The 17,361-nt window shown below is 38.5% G+C and overlaps 1 non-coding gene across 1 annotated transcript; it reads right to left on the bottom strand.

The window, feature by feature from the left end:
- Positions 1–9,860: 9,860 nt before the first annotated feature.
- LOC130952167 (small nucleolar RNA R71) lies at positions 9,861–9,968 on the bottom strand. Its single transcript, XR_009074348.1, has one exon. It is a non-coding gene; the product is annotated as a small nucleolar RNA R71 (small nucleolar RNA).
- Between the last annotated feature and the right edge of the window lie 7,393 nt (positions 9,969–17,361).

Raw genomic sequence — 17,361 nt, 5'->3', positions numbered from 1 at the left:
TTTTACAAAATTTACATATGCTTAAATGCATGTAGATATGGGTTTATTAAGGGTTGTAGACCACTAATAGGCCTAGATGCTTTTTAAAAGAATATTATGGATGTCAACTCTTAACTGCAATGTCACTTGATGCTAACAATCATGTATTCGTTATTGCATATGCTATGACAAAAGCAGAAAATACAAAGAACTAGATGTGGTTCTTAACTCAGCTTCAGGATGATTTAGGTGACCATCAAATGCATGAATGGAATCTCATGTCCGACCAACAGAAGATAGAACATTTGCCAATGTAATGTGATCTTGTTTATAATTCTGTAGAGTATAATTGGATTATAATGTTGATGTTGTTTAGATTATTGGATTGTATAAATAATTTTGTAGCATATAATTGACTTATAATTGGTTTTAGTTAGACTTCTGTAGCATATAATTGGCTTATAATTAGAATTCTGTAGCATATAATTGGCTTATAATTGGCTATAGTTTGACTTGTATTGCATATAATTGGATTACCATTTTTTAAAACTCTCGTTGCAGGGACTTATGCGTGCAACAAAGAAAGTCATGTCCCATTCACAACATAAAAATTGTGTGATGCACATTTAGAAGAATCTTCAACAAAGGTTCAATAACAAACAGGTAAAGGGACTCTTATGGCATGCAGCTAAGTGCACTACTCAGGTGCAGTTCAAAGCATCAACGGAGAAGTTTAAGAGTGCGGACCACGGAGCATGGGAGTATATGAATCAGTTTGACCACAGAATTTGGTGCAAAGCATATTTTAGTCATAGTCCAAAGAATGATAGCCTCACAAATAACATGTGTGAGGTTTGAAACTCTATGATAGTTGAGGTTAGGGAGAAGTCGATTTCAACAATGTGTGAAGAGATAAGATGTACAATAATGAAGAAGATGGCCAAGCACAAGAAGATTCTAAGGAGGTATAGTGGAAAGTTGGCACCAGGTCAATAATAGAGGCTTGACAGGCACATTAAAACACAGAGTCAGAAATGAAATGCACAATGGAGCAGAGATAATGACAGGATTCTGTTTGAAGTTACTAGAAAAAAACACAAATTGGGAGTCATTTTTCAATAACTTACATGCACTTGCAATGCATGACAGTTGACAGGTAAACATTAATTATTATTTCTTGGCCTATTATTTCCACTATTTTTGGCACATCATATTCATGCTTTTGTTGTTGTTGTCTAGGGATGCCATGTGTTCCTGCAGTTGCTGTTATCTTTAGACTGAGGATCAAGGATGTCGAAGACTTTGCAGCTCTTATCTCACCATGGATGCTGTGAGAAAAACATATGACTTGTCTGTAAATCCAATTAACAGCGAAGAATTTTGGGAGAAGACAGGCCATCCAAAACCACAACCTCCTAGGATTGTAGAACCAGTTGGTCGTCCAAAGAAACGTCAGACTGAATCCAGTGCACTCTCTCCCTCCCCCCAGTGAATGGCGACATAGTGAGAAGAACTTTTTAGGTGATATGTTACAAATGCGGAGAGAAGGGGCATTACTATAAAACATGCAAGGGAACACTAGCTAAACCCAACTGGCAAACAAAAAAGAAGAAAGCAAAAGCTGCTAGCAAAGTTTTGGTTGTGGTGACTGAAAATGTAGCTTCTGCGAGCCCTATAGGAAATGTGGCTGGTATTGGTGATGGTGCCAATAACATGCCTGTTGAAGAACTTGAACCTATTAACATGGACCCTCTTGTAAGTTTTTTTTTTTTTTTAGACCAGTATATTGTTAGTTGTGTAAATTTTGGGTTATATATTTGTGTATTCACATTAAGTTATTCTTTGTAAACATATGTGGCTGTAATACATCTTTTTGTGATATAGAACAAGGCTAGGAAAAACAAAAAAAAGTGCCAAAGAGGTCTCATGTAAATTCAGATGAGATAAACATTTCACAAACTGCCCTAACTGCATAGATAAATTTAACACCTTCACTATTAGAATGTCACCCTTTCGACTGCGCCACTTTGATAGCAAGAGTGTTATAGTTACAATCCACTATACGTATCAAACAAAATACAAAAGTATGCAAACTTCATGAGTAAGACAATGTTTTTCAATTTGGGTAAAAGATTATCAATAAAAAAAAAAAATACAAAACATGAGATTGAAAATTTTAAATTCTCCTAACATAACACAAGACATGAGGACCTTTTGAAACACTAGTTGAATTTCGCTTTGACTTTGAATCAAGTGCTTGTTTCAATTTGTAACTAAGACAAACGGATAACGTACTCAACATGTACACAAGAAAATGAAGCCGACAAAAACGAAGAAAAAGGAATGCTGAAAAAGAGAAAGAGAAAGCACATCGGCAATGAAAATGATAGAAGAAAAAAAGCAAGAAGCAAAGACACGAAGATGAAAAGAGAATAATAAAATAATTTTGTTATTTTAAATTTTATTTATTGGTTCTTCCTTAATATAATTTTTATCTGGTCCTTCTTAATAATTTTAATGTAATTGATCTTTTTTATTAATTAAAGTCTCTTAATGATCCTTGATACTAATTTTTTCTTTAAACTTTTACTATATAAAACATAAATTCTAAATATTAATTTTTATTTTTTTATCATATGAAAAGACTTAGCTTGATTGTGAAAATAATACGCTAATGGAAAAAAGATAAATAATTTACTCTTATAAAATATATTTTTTTATATTTATAAATACAAATATTTATATTTATAAAAAGTTGTCTAAAGTAAAAAGAATTATAAAGTAATAAAATAAAGAATTAATTATCAAACATTTATAATTTTTAACATGTATGAGAGTTTTAGTATTTTTATTTATGGAGGTTCTCATGTTATTAATTTTTTTATTTTAGAAAAGCTTATTCTAAATTATTAATTATATGTAATATTTTAAAATATTTTTTTAAAACAAATTTACTGTTTAAAATTAAAAAAAATATAAATTTAATTGTAATTTATTACCATGTAAAAAAGAATTTTTAATTCACGATTGAAGTCAGAATCAAATAGAATGGTGGTACAGAAAGTTTTTTATTGTTTTAAATCTTATCAAATTAAAATCATAGATAGAATTAATAACACCGTCTAAATCCGTATATATCCATCCATGGTATTTGTATATAAGAAGATAAAGTTGACAAAAATGAAGAATAAGAAATGTCGAGAAAGAGAAAGAAAAAATACATCGACAATAAAGACGATAGAAGAGGAGAAAACACCAAATAAAAACATAAAGATAAAAAGAGAATAATAAAATAATTTTATCATTTTAAATTTTATTTATTAGTTCTTCCTTACTATAATTTCTATTTAGTCCTTCTTAATAATTTTAATATAATTAACCTTTTTTATTAATTAAAGTCTCTTAATGATCTTGACACTAATTTTTTTATTAAACTTTTACTATAAAAAACATAAATTCTAAAGATTAATTTTTAGCCTTTTTATTATACGGAAGACTTAGTTTGATTGTGAAAATAAGTCACTAATAAAAAAAATAAATAATTTACTCTTATTAAATATATTATTTTTATATTTATAAATACAAATATTTATACCTGTAAAAAAATTTTTAAGTGAACAAAATTATAAAGTAATAAAATAAAGAATTAATTATTATTATATTATAATTTCTATCATGTATGAGAGTCCTAGTATTTTTATTTAAGGAGGTTCTCATGTTATTAATTTTTTTACTTTAGAAGAGGTTGATTCTAAATTATTAATTATATGTAATATTTTAAAATATTTTTTTGAACAATTAAAAACAATATCAAATTAATTATAATTTGTTACCATGTAAAAAAGAATTTTCAATTTATAGTTAGAGTTAGAATAGAATGAAATGGTGGTAAAAAAAGTTTTTTTTTATTATTTTAAATTTTATTGAATTAAAACTATAAATAGAATTGATAACACCACTTAAATCTGTATGTATCCACCAACTTCACCGCTATTTAGAAATGCATAATTATTCGACCTAGTGTGAGAATCGAAATCTGTTGGTGAGTCCCCAAACTAAGTGGGGCCCACAAGTTTTAAAAGAAAAAAAATAAAAGAAAACAAGAAGTGGCTAAGAGCCACGGGGAGAGAGAGTGAACTTCTTTCAATTTGAAAGAAAGGAAGCAAAGCACAGTGCTGCGGCGTCGAAGGAGAAGAGAAATTTGGGGGAAAAGGGCAAGCCAACCTTGATCACATTGACTTGGTAAACTTGCTCCATTTCTTATGAAATTTTAGTATGTTATTCCTAGTGTAGAGATGAACATTAGGATATAACTTGTTAGTTGTATTGCCTTCTCTTTTGCCTGATTTGAGATACCCACTTTGTGGAGGATTTATGTTGATTGTTGAGATGCCCTAGTGTCACTAGAAAGACTATTTGTGTACCCATTATTCTGATAGTGGAAGATTTTTCTGGACTAGGTCCCGTGGGTTTTTTGTCCCTCTTTTGGATTTTCCCATGTTAAAATTCTGGTGTCTGATTATTTAATTTCTGCCATTATATTTGCTGTTTGGAGTATCTTTGGTGTTGCCCATTTAATTGCACAGGTTGTGGGAAAATTTTTTTTAGTGCTTCCGCTGTTAGACAGGTTCTTATTTTAAACCTGTGTTGAGTTTTTCCAACAAAGTGGTATCAGAGCCGATAGTTAATCGGTCTGGTGGTTTTAAGGGGTATTCAAGGTGAAGCATCGAAAGTCTTCCCGGCAAAGATGGTCCGGGCGGCGTGTCCCGTGGTGTTTTGCGGCGGTGTGATGGACGAATACTCATATGTGGTGGAGGAGCTAGAGGGGAGTTGATGCTTGATGTGGAGGCTCACACTTGAGGGGGAGATTGTTAATGTTGCAAGTGTGAGGAGTGTTGAAGTTAGTCCCACATCAAAGAAAGCATGGAAGAGTGAGGAGTTTATAAGATGAGAGACCCATTAACTTGACACCTTAAGGTTTTGAGTTGGATCTGGTGTCTTCTCATCTTATGTTCTCTCACTTGATTCCTCCCCGAAGTCTCCCTGATTGTCGAGAGCTCCCCACGGTTGGCCCAACAAAGTGGTATCCAGAGCTTTGGTTATTTATTTCTGTGCTGATTAAATGGAGGAAAATACTCATGGACCGAATATGGTCAAATTGAATTCCCAAAATTATTCAATTTGGAAGACCCTCATGGAAGATATGCTGTATAGCAAAGACTTGTATGATCCTGTGGAGGGAGATAAATCCAAAGGTACTAAATCCGATGCTGAATGGAAGAAGCTGAATCGAAAGGCAGTTGCTTTGATTAGGCAATGGATTGATCTTAGTGTATATCCACATGTTGACACCGAAACGAATGCTGAGAAGATGTGGAAGAAATTAAAGGAGTTATATGAGAGAAAGAATGTACAAAACAAAGCATTCTTGATTAGGAAGCTTGTCAATATGAAGTATGTTGAAGGTAAATCAATGCCGGAGCACTTGAGTATTTTTCAGGAGACGGTGAACCAACTGACAAATAATGAAATCACTTTGAATGATGAGTTGCAAGTCTTGTTGTTGTTGAGCTCTTTGCCTGATAGTTGGGAAGTTCTGGTTGTGACACTGACTAACTCGGCTCCAAAAGGAAAGTTGACGTTAGCAATGGTTAAAGAGAGCATGTTAAATGAAGAAGCCAGAAGAAGAAAGCGAGGTTTGACTAATGCCTCCTCACAGTCAGAAGCACTTGTTTCAGAGTCACGGGGGAGAAGTCAAAGTAGAAAACCTCACAGTTCTGACAGGTCAGAGAGTCGAAGCAAGTCAAGAGGAAAGTACAAGCCAAGAAAGGAGTTCATTTATCACCATTGTGGCAAGCCGGGGCATATCAAGAGGTATTGTAGGTTCTTGAAAAAAGAACAATCAAGGGGAAGAAATGAAGACAGAGGTAAAGATAGTGATAAAGAAACTGCTGCTATTGTTTATGAAGATGTTCTTATCACATATGATGAAAATTATGTGAATCTTGTCTGTGATGATTTCACTTGGATTATGGACTCTGGTGCCTCATGTCATGTCACTCCGAAGCGTGAATTTTTCACTTCCTATACTGCTGGAAATTTTGGCAAGATCAAATTGGGAGATAAAGGAGTGTGTGATTGATGAGCGGATAATTTGTACGCTTTTTGGCATTGTTTTTAGTATGTTTTTAGTATGATCTAGTTAGTTTTTAGTATATTTTTATTAGTTTTTAGTTAAAATTCACTTTTCTGGACTTTACTATGAGTTTGTGTATTTTTCTATGATTTCAGGTATTTTCTTGCTGAAATTGAGGGACCCGAGCAAAAATCTGATTCAGAGACTAAAAAGGACTGCAGATGCTGTTGGATTCTGACCTCCCTGCACTCGAAGTGGATTTTCTGGAGCTATAGAAGCCCAATCGGCGCGCTCTCAACGGCGTTAGAAAGTAGACATCCTGGGCTTTCCAGCAATATATGATAGTCTATACTTTGCCCAAGATTTGATGGCCCAAACCGGCGTTCAAAGTCACCCTCAGGAATTCCAGCGTTAAACGCCGGAACTGGCACCTAAATGGGAGTTAAACGCCCAAACTGGCATAAAAGCTGGCGTTTAACTCCAAGAAGAGTCTCTACACGAAATTGCTTCATTGCTCAGCCCAAGCACACACCAAGTGGGCCCGGAAGTGGATTTTTTATGTCAGTTACTCATCTTTGTAAACTTTAGGCTACTAGTTTTCTATAAGTATGACATTTTACTATTGTATTTTAATCTTTTGATCACTTTAGATCTCTAGATCATATCGGGGTAGCTATCTTCATTTTATGCTATCTTAGATCATTGGGAGGCTGGCCATTCGGCCATGCCTAGACCTTGTTCTTATGTATTTTCAACGGTGGAGTTTCTACACACCATAGATTAAGGTGTGGAGCTCTGCTGTACCTCGAGTATTAATGCAATTACTATTGTTCTTCTATTCAATTCCGCTTGTTCTTTGTCCAAGATATCACTCGTTCTTCAACTTGATGAATGTGATGATCCGTGACACTCATCATCATTCTCACCTATGAACAAGGTGACTGACAACCACTTTTGTTCTACAAGCAACCAAGGCTCTAGTGAATATCTCTTGGATTCCTGATACACGATGCATGGTTGATCGCCTGACAACCGAGTGCTCGCCTGACAAACGAGCCAGCCATTTCGTGAGATCAGAGTCTTCGTGGTATAGGCGAGAACAGATGGCGGCATTCAAGAGAATCCGGAAGGTCTAACCTTGTCTGTGGTATTCTGAGTAGGATTCAATGATTGAATGACTGTGACGTGCTTCAAACTCCTAGCAGGCGGGGCGTTAGTGACAGACGCAAAAGAATCACTGGATTCTATTCCGGCCTGACCGAGAACCGACAGCTGATTAGCCTATGCTGTGACAGAGCATAGGAACGTTTTCACTGAGAGGATGGGAGGTAGCCACTGACAACGGTGAAACCCTTGCATAAGCTTGCCATGGAAAGGAGTAAGAAGGATTGGATGAAGACAGTAGGAAAGCAGAGAGACGGAAGGGAAGGCATCTTCATACGCTTATCTGAAGTTCCTACCAATGAATTACATAAGTACCTCTATCTTTATCTTTATGCTTTATTCGTATATCACTATACCCATTTGAGTCTGCCTAACTAAGATTTACAAGGTGACCATAGCTTGCTTCATACCAACAATCTCCGTGGGATCGACCCTTACTCGCGTAAGGTTTATTACTTGGACGACCCAGTGCACTTGCTGGTTAGTTGTGCAAAGTTGTGTTTATGCCATGGTATTGAGCACCAAGTTCTTGGGGCCATTACTAGGGATTATTTGAGTTGTGAAAAGTAGTGATCACAATTTCGCACACCAAGTTTTTGGCGCCGTTGCCGGGGATTGTTTTGTGTATGGACAACTGACGGTTCATCTTGTTGCTTAGATTAGGTACTTTTTTTTTCAGAGTTCTTAAGAATGAATTCTAGTGTTTCATGATGATCTGCTGAAATCTGGCTGGCTGAGAAACCATGTCTAATCTTATTGGACCGAGGTTTCAACTGATCATCACAAGAGCTTGTTGATCTCTATCAATCTTGCTATTGGAGCAATGATCTGCTAAGGCTTGGCTGGCCATTGGCCATGTCTAGTGTTTTGGACCGAAGCTTTCTTTGAAAGTTTGGCTGGCTGTGAAGCCATGTCTAATTCCTGGACCGGAGTCTTAGACTAGCATTGCAATGATTCCTGGAATCCAAATTAAGAATTCTGAAACTTTTATTTTCTATTTTCATATAATTTTCAAAAAAAAAAGCACAAAAAAATTTTTAAAATCATAAAAAAACCAAAAATATTTTATGTTTCTTGTTTGAGTCTAGTGTCTAATTTTAAGTTTGGTGTCTTGCATGTATTGTTTATTTGATCTTGGTTCTATTTTCAAGTCAATAGTACAGGGAACTGAAGATTAAGAACATGCAGCAGAGGAATTACACAGAAAAAGCTGGGCGTTCAAAACGCCCAGTGAAGAAGGACAGACTGGCGTTTAAACGCCAGCCAGGGTGCCTGGTTGGGCGTTTAACGCCCAAAAAGGTAGTGCATTGGGTGTTAAACGCCAGAATGTGCACCATTCTGGGCGTTTAACGCCAGGATGGCACAAGGGGGAGGATTTTGTTTTCAAATCAATTTTTTTTCAAGTTTTCAAAGTTTTTCAAAATTAAATCTTTTTCAAATCATATCTTTTCAATCAAATGTTTTCAAAATCAATTTCTTTCCTTTTTCAAAGATACTTGCTAACAATTAATGATTTGATTGAAAATTTCAAGTATGTTGCCTTTTCTGTTGAGAAAGGTTTAATGTTTGAATCATATCTTTTCTTGTTAGGCAAGTCATAATTTTTAAAATCAAATCTTTTTAAAATTATTTTCAAATAATATCTTCTCAATCACATGTTTTTTAAAACCAATCATATCTTCTTAACCTCATCTTTTTCAAAATAGTTTTCAATCAAATCTTTTTGACTTCTAATTTCAAAATCTTTTTCAAAAATCACTTGATTCCTTTTCCACTGTGAGTTTTCGAAAATTGTCAATCAATTTTTCAAAATGATTTTAAAAACTTTTTAATTAATTTTCGAAAATTCTCTTCCCCTCTTCCCACATCCTTTTATTTATGAAGTACCACTCCTTCTCAATGCACAATTCGAACTCTATCTGATTAAGTTCGAATTCTTCTACCTCTTTCTTCTATTTTTCTGTTCTTCTGACACCTCAAGGAATCTTTATACTGTGACATAGAGGATTCCACATTTTCTTGTTCTCTTCTCTTTCATATGAGCAGGAGCAGAGACAAAGGCATTCTTGTTGAAGCTGACCCTGAACCTGAAAGGACTTTGAAGCGAAAGCTAAGAGAAGCTAAGGCACAATTCTCTACAGAGGACCTAACAGAAATCTTCAAAGAAGAAGAAGACATGGCAGCCGAAAACAACAACAATGCAAACAATGCAAGGAAGGTGCTGGGTGACTTTACTGCACCTACTCCCGACTTCTATGGGAGAAGCATCTCTATCCCTGCCATTGGAGCAAACAACTTTGAGCTTAAGCCTCAATTAGTTTCTCTAATGCAACAGAATTGCAAGTTTCATGGACTTCCATTGGAAGATCCTCATCAGTTTTTAGCTGAATTCTTGCAAATCTGTGACACTGTCAAGACTAATGGGGTAGACCCTGAGGTCTACAGACTTATGCTATTCCCTTCTGCTGTCAGAGACAGAGCTAGGACATGGTTGGATTCACAACCCAAAGAAAGCCTGGACTCATGGGAAAAGCTAGTCAATGCCTTCTTGGCAAAGTTCTTTCCACCTCAAAAATTGAGTAAGCTTAGAGTGGAAGTCCAAACCTTCAGACAAAAGGATGGAGAATCCCTCTATGAAGCTTGGGAAAGATACAAACAATTGATCAGAAAATGTCCTTCTGACATGCTTTCTGAATGGAGCATCATAGGTATTTTCTATGATGGTCTCTCTAAACTGTCCAAGATGTCTTTGGATAGCTCTGCTGGAGGATCTCTTCATCTGAAGAAGACGCCTACAGAAGCTCAAGAACTGATTGAAATGGTTGCAAATAACCAATTCATGTACACTTCTGAAAGGAATCCTGTGAACAATGGGGCAAATCAGAAGAAAGGAGTTCTTGAGATTGATACTCTGAATGCCATTCTGGCTCAGAATAAGATATTGACTCAACAAGTCAATTTGATTTCTCAAAGTCTGTCTGGAATGCAAAATGCACCAAGCAGTACTAAGGATGCTTCATCTGAAGAAGAAGCATATGATCTTGAGAACCCTTCAATGGAAGAGGTGAATTACCTAGGAGAACCCTATGGAAACACCTATAATTCTTCATGGAGAAATCATCCAAATTTCTCATGGAAGAATCAAGAGAGACCTCAACAAGGTTTCAATAACAATAATGGTGGTAGAAACAGGTTTAGCAATGGCAAGCCTTTTCCATCATCTTCTCAGCAACAGACAGAGAATTCTAAGCAGAACCCCTCTAACTTAGCAACTATGGTCTCTGATCTAATCAAAACCACTCAAAGTTTCATGACTGAAACAAGGTCCTCCATTAGGAATTTGGAGGCACAAGTGGGACAGCTGAGCAAGAAAGTTACTGAACTCCCTCCTAGTACTCTCCCAAGCAACACAGAAGAAAATCCAAAAGGAGAGTGCAAAGCCATCAACATGGCCGAATTTTGGGAGGAAGGAGAGGAAGTGAACGCCACTGAGGAAGACCTCAATGGGCGTGCACTGACCTCCAATGAGTTCCCTAATGAGGAACCATGGGAATCTGAGGCTCAAAATGAGACCATAGAGATTCCATTGGACTTACTTCTGCCTTTCATGAGCTCTGATGAGTATTCTTCCTCTGAAGAGGATGAGTATGTCACTGAAGAGCAAGTTGCTAAATACCTTGGAGCAATCATGAAGCTAAATGACAAGTTATTTGGAAATGAGACTTGGGAGAATGAACCTCCTTTGCTCACCAAAGAACTGGATGACTTGTCTAGGCAGAAATTACCTCAAAAGAGACAAGATCCTGGGAAGTTTTCAATACCTTGTACCATAGGCACCATGACCTTCAAGAAGGCTCTGTGTGACTTAGGGTCAAGTGTAAACCTCATGCCTCTCTCTGTAATGGAGAAGCTAGGGATCTTTGAGGTGCAAGCTGCAAGAATCTCATTAGAGATGGCAGACAACTCAAGAAAACAAGCTCATGGACTTGTAGAGGATGTTTTGGTGAAGATTGAAGACCATTACATCCCTGCTGATTTCATAGTCCTAGAGACTGGGAAGTGCATGGATGAAACCATCATCCTTGGCAGACCCTTCCTAGCCACAGCAAAGGTTGTAATTGATGTTGATAGATGTAAAACCCGGTTAATTAACGGCTAATTAACCCATAAATGAGAATTTATTCTAGAAAGCCTAAAATGTGATTTTTATGGCTAAATGTGATAGAGGAGATTGAGACGAGAATTTTGGTACCAATTTTGTAGAATTCGGACCAAGATTGGACCGAACGGGCCAAACCGGGCCAACCGGACCCAAAGTGGGCCCTTGGCCCAACACAACTTAACCAAAACCCTAGTTTTCAGCACTCTCTCTCCTCATTTGTTACACACACAAGCTGAAATGGTGGAGAGGAAGGGAAGAACATTCTCTCAACTTCTCTCTCTCACTTGATCTTCAAATCACCATAACTTTTGATCTAGAGCTCCGATTGCCGCCCCGTTTGCGGCCACGCGTTCACCGCGGAGAGCTCTACAAAACCCATATAATCAATCTTGAGGTAAGTCACACCTTGCTGTTCGAAATCTCAGCCCTATTTTCGAGTTTCATGGGTTAAATGTTGAGATTTTGGGTTCTTTGATGTTATAGGACCCAACTCTCTTGAAGGAGAAGGTTAATCTTGTCTCCTTGGACCTTGGGTGAGGTAAGGTTCTTAACCCTAGTGTAATTTTGTTGTTTTATGATGTTGGGTTTTGAGATGTTGTGTATGGGTATGATGGTTGTGGCTTAGGTTGTGTGTGTGTGGATATTGGAGCTTGATTGGTGATTTTGAACAAGCTTGGAAAGGGCTTGGTGGTGAAAAATCTGCTCTTGGAGGTGTTGAGGCCTTGTGAGCTTGAGGATAAGTGGCTTAGAAGTGCTCCGGTGGAGCTTGGGAAATTCGGCTAAGGTATGGTTTCGGTTTTCCGTATCTAATATGTAATGTGGTAGGAAATACTTAGGCTAGAGGCCCTAAGATAGGCATTGAATGGTTGATGTTGTTGAATGATTGAGATATATGATGTGGTCATATATGTGATGATGAGTATTGATGCCTTGATAGTATGATGTATGAGAAATATGCATGTTGTGATATATGCTTGATTATTGGTTATGGTTGAATTGTGGGTTGAACCATGTTGATGGTGAGTATGATGTTGTTCGTGTACCATGATGATTTATTGGAATTGGTGTTGTTGAGGATTGGTATGAGGAATAGTATGTGATATGTCAATATGTTTGAGTTTGAGCCACTTGGGTGAAGTGGGATATAATGGTGAAATAGTGATCTTGGTAAATTGTGAGTTATGTGTCAATGTGTGAGTTGAGGAGGCTTGATGTTGAACTTGATGTATTTTGATTGATTTCAAAGAAAAGGGATGAAATTGGCATGTTTTGATTGATTTTGGAAAGAAATGGAAATGGCTTGTTTTGAAAATGGCACTTTGTGGTTTTTATGAAAAACATGGTTTTTGGGCATACTTTGGCGGGACATAACTTGGACTACGGATCTCTGTGTTGTACCAAATCTTTTTAGAAATGAAATTGGATCCGGGATGTCCGTGCCGTTCGAAGAACGGACGAAAAACGATTTAAAATGAGGAAGTTATGTCCGTTGGAAGATTGGGGTCAAAATCTGTGAAATTCTGCAGCTTTTAACTTAGAAAATTTTTAGCAGAATGACCCCTTGCGCGTGGGCGCACCTGGCGCGTACGCGCCGATCTTCCGTAAGGTGCCATCCACGCATACGCGTGATGTGCGTGGGTGCGCCGATTGTGCTGCACCCAATGCCCAGCCATTTTCCCGAGAGTTATGCCAGAACTGTGCCGGTGTTGTGCCTGGGGCACGAGAACACCCGCGCGTACGCGCGGTTGACGCGTACGCGTCGATTGGCAAGTTTTTAACCCACGCGTTAGCGTGCATGACGCTTGCGCGTCGATGAAGTTTTGAGGCCACCCACGCGTGCGCGTGGAGTGCGCGTACGCGTGGCCCTGTTTTCATCCCAAAGTTGATTTTTGAGTTTTAAAAGCCAAATCTCATACTTCTAAGCCTCCGATCTCACCATTCATGTCTTAAATCATCATAATATGCCTAGCTATTAAGAAGGGGCTAGTGAATGAGGTAACTTGCGAGTGAAGCAAGGGGAATATGAATGATCAATGAGGATCAAGATGATTATGTGAGATGCGGAGGATGGTGGTGGAAGTGCTTGTTATGCCATGGGCCGAAAGGCTATAATTGTTAATGAAATGGCTGGTTATGGATTTAACCGTGAGCCGGAATAGCTGTGTATGCTATGAATATTGGCTGGTTCTGGATTGAACCGTGAGCCGGAATGGCTGATATGGATGTTGATCCATGGATGAGAATTCATGCATGTTGATGCTGAATTATTGATAATTGTGAATTGCACTTCCACTATCTGAGGTACGAGTTTCCTTGGGTAGTAGCAGTGGCTAGCCACCACGTGCTCCAGGTCGAGACTCGAAGCTCTGTTAACCCTATGTCGTAAGTGTGGCCGGGCACTGTGAAAGGCCCGGATGAGCTCGAACCCCCGTAAATATTCACCAGTGAGGGTGATGGATATGGATCATGTTTATGATCCAGTTTATAACGAGTATAACTCGAGTTTGGGGATGCACGACAGAGGGACAGTCCAATGGTTAGCGACCAGGACTTGTCGGGTTGGCTCTATAACCGACAAGATGATATCATCGGCCACTAGGGACAGGCATTCATCATATGCATACTATGTGAATTGTTTGAGATTGCCTATATGACTGCATATTACTTGCTAATTGTCTAAATGTCTTAACTGCTACTATTTGTATATTCTTTGTTTGATATATCTGTGTTTGCTATAATATACTCCTGCTGGTGGTTGGGAGGTTTGAAGGAATTGGAAAGGGAAGTATTAGTTAGACTGAAGAATCTTTAGTCAGTTGCCTTATATGGTTTAGCTTGTTTATAAGCTTTGATATTATCTGGAGGAAGTTCTAGGATTGCCTTCGGCTTTCCTCCATTATTATGTATTATATATGTGGAAGCTGTTACCATGCTGGGGACCTCTGGTTCTCACCCATGCGGATTTTGTGGTTTTCAGATGCAGGACGTGAGGTTTCCCGCTGAGGCATGCTGGAGACTTCTATACTTGCGAAGATCCTTTGTTCTCGGGGCTATTTTTGGTTTATATGTTTTGTTTAGATACTTTTATCTCCATTAAATAATACAAACTGTGATGACTCCTTTTATGGGAGAATTTTGGAGAATAGGTTTTATGTATTTGTGTCCCTTTGGGTTTACCTTGGGGTTTTCCTTATTTTATCATATGTATATATATTGTTATGCTCGGGCCGGTTATCTTCGCAGCCGGATCTTGAGTCTTGATATTCCTGTTTTTGGCACTCAGTTGTATATATATAATCTCGCGTTGGTTTATCCTTGTTCGTTACGTTATCGATCGGAGTGTTGCGCTTTTAAGTTGCGGTTTTTTGTTTACCCCCTTTTTCTACAAAGGCTCCTAGTTATAATCAATCATTCATACTACTATACGTACTAAATTTTTATTTTAGAAGTCGTAATGCCTTGCCATCTCTGAATTATGACTTAAGCATAAGACTCTGTATGGTAGGGTGTTACAATAGAGGCGAACTGATCATTCAAGTGAATGAAGAATCCTTTGTGTTTAAGGCTCAAGGATATCCCTCTGTCACCATGGAGAGGAAGCATGAAGAGCTTCTCTCAAATCAGAGTTAAACAGAGCCCCCATAGTCAAACTTTAAGTTTGGTGTTGAGAGGCCACAACCAAACTCTAAGTTTGGTGTTGAACCCCCACATTCAAACTCTAAGTTTGGTGTTGGGAGGTTCCAACATTGCTCTGAGAAAATGTGAGGCTCCATGAGAGCCATCTGTCAAGCTACTGACATTAAAGAAGCGCTTGTTGGGAGGCAACCCAATGTTATATGTTATCTATTTTCTTTTGTTATTTTATTTTATTTTGTAGGTTGATGATCATGAGAAGTCACAAAATCAATTGAAAAAGCAAAAACAGAATGAAAAACAGGAAGAAAAACAGCACACCCTGGAGGAAGAACTTACTGGCGTTTAAACGCCAATAAGGCTAGCAGGTGGGCGTTTAACGCCCAGTCTGGCACCATTCTGGGCGTTTAACGCCAGAAAGGGGCACCAGGCTGGCGTTAAACGCCAGAAAAGGGCAAGAACCTGGCGTTAAACGCCAGAAATGGGCACCAGCCCGGCGTTTAACGCCAGAATTGGCTCAAAACGTGATTTTGCTTGCCATTTGGTGCAGGGATGACTTTTCCTTGACACCACAGGATCTGTGGACCCCACAGGATCCCCACCAACCCCACCACTCTCTCTCTTCTTCACTCATTCACCAATCACCTCAATACCTCTTCCCCAAAAACCCTTCACCTATCAAATCCCATCTTCCTCTTCACCACTCACATCCATCCTTCATAAAACCCCACCTACCTCACCATTCAAATTCAAACCACTTTCCCACCCAAACCCACCCTCACTTGACCGAACCTTACCCCCCCTCCCCTATATATACCCTTCTTAACCCCTTCATTTTCACACAACCTAAACACCACTTCTCCCCCTCTTTGGCCGAACATAAAAGCCATTGCCTTCTTCCTCATTTCTTCTTCTTCTACTCTCTTCTTTCTTCTTTTGCTCGAGGACGAGCAAACCTTTTAAGTTTGGTGTGGTAAAAGCGTTGCTTTTTCGTTTTTCCATAACCATTTATGGCATCCAAGGCCGGAGAAACCTCTAGAAAGAGGAAAGGGAAGGCAAAAGCTTCCACCTCCGAGTCATGGGAGATGGAAAGATTCATCTCAAGGGTGCATCAAGACCACTTCTATGAAGTTGTGGCCTTAAAGAAGGTGATCCCCGAGGTCCCTTTTTCACTCAAAAAAGGTGAATATCCGGAGATCCGACATGAGATCCGAAGAAGAGGTTGGAAAATTCTTACCAACCCCATTCAACAAGTCGGAATCTTAATGGTTCAAGAGTTCTATGCCAATGCATGGATCACCAAGAACCATGATCAAAGTGTGAACCCGGATCCAAAGAATTATCTTACTATGGTTCGGGGGAAATACTTGGATTTTAGTCCGGAAAATGTAAGGTTGGCATTCAACTTGCCTATGATGCAAGGAGATGAACATCCTTACACTAGAAGGGTCAACTTTGATCAAAGGTTGGACCAAGTCCTCACTGACATTTGTGAAGAGGGCGCCCAATGGAAGAGAGATTCAAGAGGGAAGCCGGTTCAATTGAGAAGGCATGACCTCAAACCCGTGGCTAGAGGATGGTTGGAGTTTATCCAACGCTCAGTCATTCCCACTAGCAACCGGTCCGAAGTTACTCTAGACCGGGCCATCATGATTCATAGCATCATGATTGGAGAAGAAGTGGAAATTCATGAGGTTATAGCCCAAGAACTCTATAAGGTGGCGGACAAGTCCTCTACCTTAGCAAGGTTAGCCTTTCCTCATCTCATTTGTCACCTCTGTTATTCAGTTGGAGTTGACATAGAGGGAGACATCCCCATTGATGAGGATAAGCCCATCACTAAGAAAAGGATGGAGCACACAAGAGACCCCACTCATCATGAGATCCCTGAGATGCCTCAAGGGATGCACTTTCCTCCACAAAACTATTGGGAGCAACTGAACACCTCCCTAGGAGAACTGAGTTCCAACATGGGACAACTAAGGGTGGAGCATCAAGAACACTCCATCATCCTCCATGAAATTAGAGAAGATCAAAGGATCATGAGAGAGGAGCAACAAAGACAAGGAAGAGACATTGAGGAGCTCAAGCACTCCATAGGATCTTCAAGAGGAAGAAAGAGCCGCCATCACTAAGGTGGACCCGTTCTTTAATCTCCTTGTTCTTTATTCTCTGTTTTTCGAAAATTAATGCTTATGTTTGTCCATGTTTGTGTCTTGTGATCATTAGTGTCTTAGTGTCTATGCCTTAAAGTTATGAATTTCCTATGAATCCATCACCTTTCTTA

The sequence above is a fragment of the Arachis stenosperma genome, chromosome 9 (assembly GCF_014773155.1).
Source record: "Arachis stenosperma cultivar V10309 chromosome 9, arast.V10309.gnm1.PFL2, whole genome shotgun sequence".
NCBI classification, from domain to species: Eukaryota; Viridiplantae; Streptophyta; class Magnoliopsida; order Fabales; family Fabaceae; genus Arachis; species Arachis stenosperma.
Note: the sequence above shows the minus strand (reverse complement) of the source record. Positions and strands in the feature narration are given on the sequence as shown.